The sequence below is a fragment of the Carlito syrichta genome, unplaced genomic scaffold, assembly GCF_000164805.1.
Source record: "Carlito syrichta isolate Samal-C Ts95f unplaced genomic scaffold, Tarsius_syrichta-2.0.1 Scaffold130492, whole genome shotgun sequence".
Lineage (NCBI taxonomy): Eukaryota > Metazoa > Chordata > Mammalia > Primates > Tarsiidae > Carlito > Carlito syrichta.
This window is the reverse complement of record NW_007074588.1, coordinates 121,572-128,942: the sequence shown is the minus strand read 5'-3', so window position 1 is coordinate 128,942 and position 7,371 is coordinate 121,572.

Genomic DNA, 7,371 nt, shown 5'->3' with positions numbered 1-7,371 from the left:
ACAAAAAAAAAAAAAAAAAATGCTGGGTGTGGTAGCTCATGGTTGTAATCCCAGTACTTTGAGAGGCAGAGGCAAGAGAATTGCTTGAGCCCACGGGTTTGAGATCAGCCTGGGCAACTTGGTGAGACCTCGTCTCTATAATAAATTAAAAAATTAGCTGGGTCTGGTGGTGCACACCTGTGGTTCCAGCTACTTGAAGGCTGAGGCGGAAGGATCCGCTGAATCCAGCAGGCTGAGGCTGCAGTGGCAGTGAGCGTGCCACTGCACTCCAGCCTTAGTGACAGTGAGACTCCAACTCGAAACAAAACCAAAAAAAGGGGCAAGTATAACCCATATGTTGCATGGGGTATACTTATCCTAAAAAAAGTGTTTGTTGCTTATCTGAAATTCAGATTTTACTGGGTGACCTGTTTTGTCTGGAGACACAGCCATGGCGTCAGAAGTGTTCAAGTCAAACTTCCCACCTTGCCACTCTGTTTATTACCCACCAGGGGGAGCCCTGGCCATATTTATTATCATCCTAACAATTTTTACCTGTCATAGGACGCCCCAACAATCCTGCTTCCTGGCACTCCTGTGCTTCTGGGGTCCCAGCCCCTTTGAATGTAGGTCAGACGCCGCAACAGGCTTCTAAACAACAGAATATAGCCAATGGGATGGACTGTGACTTCTGGGATCAGGTCACAAGAAGACTCTGGCTTCTGTGTTGGATATTCTCTCTGTTTCGTCTCCTGTTCTGTGGAAGCCACTGCCACGCTGTGAGCCACCCTACGGAGAGGCCTGTGTTGTCCTCAGTCACCTGCCAGCAAGGGCCTGAGGGCCGCCCACTGCCACGTGGGTGGGTTTGGAGACGGATCCTGCACGCCAAGAGGCCTGCAGCCCCAACCGACCCCTTGGCTGTGATCTTAGGAGGGACCCACAGAGCTCGGTCAGTGCCGACCGTTGAAAATTAAGATCCTAGGCTGGGCTCGGTGGCTCAGCCTGTCACCCCAGTGCTTTGGGAGGCCGAGGTGAGTGGATTGCCTGAGCCCGTGGGTTCAAGACCCGCCTGTGCCACTTGGTGAGACCTCGTCTCTACAATAAATCAAAAATTAGCCAGGTGTGGTAGCGTGTGGTAGTTTCAGCTACTTGGAAGGCTGAGGCGGAAGGATCGCCGGAGCCCAGCAGGTAGAAGCTCAAAAACAAAACAAAACAAAATGGAAAGAAAATTAAGATAATAAAGATTTGTTGTGTTAAGCCGATACGTTTTGAGGTCATTTGTTATGTGGTGGTAGGTAACTAATACACTTACTTGTTTAATATCCTCCCTGACCCTTATGCCAGACTGTGATGTCTGTGAGGGCAGGGACCACACCAGTGCTGTCATGTCTGTGTCATCAGACAGCATAGGGCGTGTTTGTGTTTGGTGTTCAAAAGTTTGTGGAAGCCAGGCTCGGTGGCTCAGCCCGTAATCCCAGCGCTTTGGGAGGCGGAGGTGAGTGGATTGCCTGAGCCCGCAGGTTCGTGACCCACCTGGGCAACTTGGTGAGACATCATCTCTACAATAAATCAAAAAATTAGCCGGGCATGGTAGCACACGCCTGTAGTTCCATCTACTTGGAAGGCTGAGGCGGAAGGATCGCCAGAGTCCAGCAGTTCGAGGCTGCGGTGGCTGGGAGCGGCCACTGCACTCCAGTCTGGGCGACAGAGTGAGACTCCAACTCAAAAAAAAAGGTTTGTGGAATAGGCCCGGTGCAGTGGCTCAGCTTGCAATCCCAGCACTTTGGGAGGCCAAGGCGAGAGGGTTGTCTGAACCTGGAAGTTTGAGACAAGCCTGGGCAACTGGGTGAGATCTCATCTCTACAATAAACCACAAAAGCTAGCTGGGCATGGCATGCATCTGTAGTTTCAACTACTTGGAAGGCTGAGGTGGAAGGATCATCTGAGCCCAGCAGGTCGAGGCTGTGGTGGCTGTGAGCATGCCACTGCACTCCAGCCTAGGTGACAAGAGTGAGACTTCAACTAAAAGAAAAAAAAATTGTAGAATAAATGAAGGAATGTCTGAACAGGAGTGGTTAACTCTGAGTGTAAGTTTTTCTTTTTTAAATTTTTTCTTTTTTAGAGACAGGTCTCACTCTGTGGCCAGGGCTGGAGCGCAGTGGGGCAGTCATAGCTCACTGCAGCCTTGAACTCCTAGGTTCAAAAGATCCTTCTACCTCAGCTGTAGCTGGAACTACAGGCGTGCACTACCATACCTGGCTAGTTTTTATTTTATTTTTTATACAGAGATGGGGGTCTCGCTATGTTGCCCTGGGTGGTCTTGAACTCCTGGCCTCAAGTGACCCTTCTGCCCCAGCCTGCCAAAACATGGGGTTTTGGGGGGTCAGGAAGGGAAGATGGATATGAAGTGGGGAACCCAGGGCATACTGGAGCCCATGAGGATTAGCAGGAATCCATGCAGACAGATGGGACTTTCAGGGACACCGGGATCCCAGTTTCCATGAGGCAGGTGTTGTACAGAAGTCACTGCTTTTGGACAGGGCACAGTGGCTCACACTTGCGATCCCAGCATTTTGGAAGGCCGAGGTGGGAAGATCGCTTGAGTTCAAGACCAACCTGGACAACACAGTGAGACCCTCATCTCTACTAAACCAACCAACCAACCAACCAATAAATAAATCAAGCACAGTGTACACCAATAGTCCTAGTTATCTGGGGGTCTGAGGCAGGAGGAATAATTTGAGCCCAGGAATTGGAGGCTGCAGTGAGCTGTGATCCTGCCACTGTGCTCCGGCCTGGGTGACAGAGTGGAGACTTTCTCTCTAAAAAATTAAAAAGTGACTGGCTTTTGTGATGAGTTAAGATCCGATTGTTGAGAGCTGGAAAAGCTGGGGCCTGGCAGCTGTCTCAAATCCACAGGGAGAGCCCGCCATTGCGCAACAATGTGCGTGACCATGCCAGTGCCCGGATCTGCCCTGACCTGCCCCACACGGAAGCATATGGCTTCTGTTCCTCTTCTGCCTTCCAGATTCATGCACAGTGTCTCCTGGGGCCCATGCTAACTTAGCACTGTACAAGGGAGGGCCTGTGGGAAACATGCTTCACTGGAACTCCTTGGACACATTACAAATCCATCACCAGCGGAAAGTGGGACCCTGGTCTCCCCCTTGGCTGTCGCCAGGCACCCTCCCAGAGGCACAAAACACTGAGAAGTCGTGCCTCTCGGAGTCAGGAGCTCCTGGGAAACCATCGCACGGGAAGTCAGGAAATGTAGCTTGTAGGCTTCTAGCCTGGTGGGCCAGAGGAGGGTGCTGATGGGGCAGAGAGCCAGCAAACTCTGACACCAAGCCAGATGGGTGGAAATGACCGACACCATTGGCCTGTGACACCAGAACGTCTGGATGTTGGGGACTGCTTTGTCCTGCTCTGGGCACGCTCACTACTATTCCTTCTGTATGATTGGTTTGGGCCTTATTTTTCCCTGGGGATTCTCTTGTCTTGTGACCCCTGGTGTTAAGTAGACTTGTAATTACTCGGGAGACAAATGCATTTTCATGAGGACACAGTAGATCACACCTCCAGAATGGATTCCATATCTGCCCTCACCCTTATCCCAGCCATGATGTTCTCTCTCCTGCTTGAGAAAACCAGGCTGGAGACCTGTTTCCGCTCCTGCTTTCTTTGAATCCACTCTTCACTCTCAGCCAAAGCTATCATCATGAAGCACAATCCAGCCAGGTGCAGTGGGAGGCTGAGGCAAGAGGATTGCCCGAGCTCAGGGGTTCGAGATTAGCCTGGGCGACTTGGTGAGACCTTGTCTCTACAATAAATCAAAAAATAAGATGGGCGTGGTAGCGCATGCCTGTCATTCCAGCGACTTGGATGGCCGAGGTGGAAGGATTGCCTGAGCCCAGCAGGTGGGGGTTGCAGTGACCGGGAGCATGCCACTCCAGCCTGGGCAACAGAGTGAGACTCCGACTCAAAAAAAAAAAAAAAAAAGCCATAATCCAGATTATGTCACCATAGTTGAAGACCCTGCAATAGCTCCCCATGATTCACAGAATAAAAATGAATCTCCATATCTTTTTATTTTTATTTTTGAGCCAGAATCTCACTCTGTTGCCCAGACTGGAGTGTAATGGCACGATCACCGTTCACCACAGCCTCAACATCCTGGGCTCAGGCGATCCTCCCACCTCAGTCTCCCAAGTAGCTAGGACTACAGGTGCATGCCACAATGTCCAGTTAATTTTTATTTTTTATTTTGTAGAGATGGGATCTCACTGTGTTGCCCAGGCTGGTCTTGAACTCCTGGTCTCGGGCAGTCCTCCCAGCTCGGTAGCCCAAAGTGCTGGGATTACAGGCATGAACCACCAAGAAAATGAATCTTAGTATCTTGCTCTCATCTTGCCTTGAATCTTGCTCTCTAGGGAACCCCCCTCTGATCTCTCTCAGATGCTCAAGTCCCCCAAATTCTCCACTGAAGATCTCCATGTTTTCCCTTCTCCATGCCTGGGGTTTCTCCTCTTTTTCACTGCTCTGCCCCCAAGCATGTCAACCTCCTTTGTATCCTCCCTGCCAGGTGTCAGCAACTCAGAGACACTGTCCCCAACTCTGCTTCCTAACGCAGACTCCTCCTGTGATTGTTTTCCACCACATTGCCTTGGTGAGCTTTCTTGGTAGCACTTTTCTGCTCCCTGAAATGAGCATGTTTCTAGTTATTTATTTATTTAGTCTTTACTTATCCTAGTAGCCTGCGAACTCCGGGAAAGCTCAGACTTGGTCTAGTCATTGCACGCTGCCACATCAGCGACCGCGTCAATGTCCTCTGCATGAGAGTCCAACATCCCCAGAGCCCTCAAGAGGGAACACAGAGGGCATGGCTGGATGGAAATTCCTAACTGTGACAGCCCTGCTCCCTGGAGTCCCTTGGATCTGAACAGGAGGGAAAAGATGGCGGCAAACCATGAACTCAACGCTTGTGCGTTTTGTGCATGTGTCCCGAGCAGTCTGAGGTGATCTTTCCGCCTCAAGCCTTCCAAGTGGCTGGAACTACAGGCACAAGCTACCATGCCCGGCTAATTTTTGATTTGTTGTAGAGACGAGGTCTCGCCAAGTTGCCCGGGCTGGTCTCGAACGTTCGGGCTCAGACAGTCCACTTACCTTGGCCTCCCAAAGTGCTGGGATTACAGGTTGAGCCTCCGAGCCTGGCTGGGAATGATCTTTTCAATGACTTGTCTCATCACTCTTGGTCATCAAGACGTCTCCAGCACCCAGTAAGGGACTTAAGTCCTCTGTGCTCCATACATTTTGTCAAAAGAACCAACAAACGTGGGAATGAATGCAGGGGAAATCTTAGGTTGTAGATATCAGCTTTGTGAACTCATAAATCCCAAGAAGAATGTGAAGATGACTCCCCAGAGAGGTTTCTAAACTGGAAAACTGGAAGAAATCTTCCAGTCCCTTCTCTGTGGATTTTCATCTGTTGTCAGATGACTGTGGTGGCCCAGGTCATCACCCTCATCCATGTGGTATCTTCAACTCTGTCCTTAATAGCAGTGCTGATTCTCTTCCAGAAATTGTATTAAATATCTTTTTTTGTTTTTGCTTTGAGTTGGGGTCTCATTCTGTCACCCAGGCTGAAGGGCCATGGCACGTTCACAGCCACTGCAGCCTTGACCTGTTGGGCTCTGGCGATCCTTCTGCCTCAGTCTTCCAAGTAGCTGGAACCACAGGCGCACGCCATCACGCCCAGCTAATTTCTTGATTTATTGCAGAGACAAGGTCTTGCCACGTTGCCCAGGCTGGTCTCGGCCCCCTGGGTTCAGGCAATCCTCTCAACTCCACCTCCTAAAGTGCTAGGATTACAGGCGTAAGCCAGTGTGCCCGGCCTTGTTTTTTCATTTAAATATGACTAAAGCAGTACACGTTCGCTGTAAAATTTCAAACAATACAGAACACGAAGGAGAATTCCTTCTTCTTGGAAACCCCAGACTTTGCTCTCAAGACATTCAACGAATTGGATGAGACCCAATCACATTATGAGGTAATTGACTTTACTCAAAGTCAACTGATTTAAATGTCAGCCACATCTACAAAATACCTTCACAGTGACATTTGGATTGGTGTTTGGCCAAATAAATGGGTCCCATAGCTTAGCCAAGATGACCATAAAAGTAACCATTGTTGCCTGGATGAAAATATTAAGCAATGGAACTCAATGGTTTATTAACCATGAAAACTATCATGATTGTGCAGGGTTTATGGCAGGAAGTGCTGGAATGACCCTGCATCAGAAAAGCTGTCAACATAATTTCCCACATTAATAGAGCAAAGGAGAAAAATTATGTTATTTCAATTGATGCAAAAAAAAAAAACCTCTCAGGGATCAATCTATGTATATGTGGGAACTGAATATACAGTGACGTGAGAGCCGCAGTCTAGGAAGGGATACTTGCCTCTTAAAAGGGCTGAGACACATGGCTTCCTCCTTGATACCATCAGAGATGAATTTTATTTATTTATTTATTTTTTAGAGATGGTGGTCTCACTACATTGCCCAGGCTGAACTTGAACTCTTGAACTCCAGCAACCCGCCCACCTCAGCCTCCTAAGTAGTTGGGACTACAGGTGTATGCTACTGTACCTAGTTCAGAGATGGACTTTCTTTCTTTCCTTTTTTCTTGAGTTGGAGTCTCACTCTGTCGCCCAGGCTAGAGTGCAGTGGCATGCTCACGGCCACCACAACCTCGACCTGCTGGGCTCCGGCGATCCTTCCGCCTCAGCCTTCCAATTAGCTGGAACTACAGGCATGCGCTACACGCCTGGCTAATTTTTTTTGATTTATTGTAGAGATGAGGTCTCGCCAGGTTACCCCGGCTGGTCTCAAATCCCCGGGCTTGGGTGATCCTCTTGCCTTGGCCTCCCAAAATGCTGGAATTACAGGCTTGAGCCACCGTGCCTCTCCAGAGATGGAGTCTTTTGTTTGTTTGTTTGTTTGTTTGTTTGTTTTGAGTCAGAGCCTCACTCCATTGCCCAGGCTGGAGTGCAGTGGCATGCTCATGGCCACCCCAGCATCGACCTGCTGGATATTGCAATCCTTCCACCTCAGCCTTCCAAGTAGTCAGAACTACAGGTATGCACTACCATGCCTGGCTAATTTTTTTTTTTTGATTTATTGTAGAGACGAGGTCTCGCCAAGTTGCCCAGGCAGGTCTTGAACCCGTGGGCTCAGGCAATCCTCTTCCCTCTGCCTTCCAAAGTGCTGGGATTACAGACTTGAGTCACTGCGCCCTGCCTCAGAGATGGAGTCTTAAGAGATTAAAGACCTAAATGTGGTAAGCAAAACTGTGAAGTGAACAGAAAAAAGTAAAAAAAAAAAGTAAGAGAAAA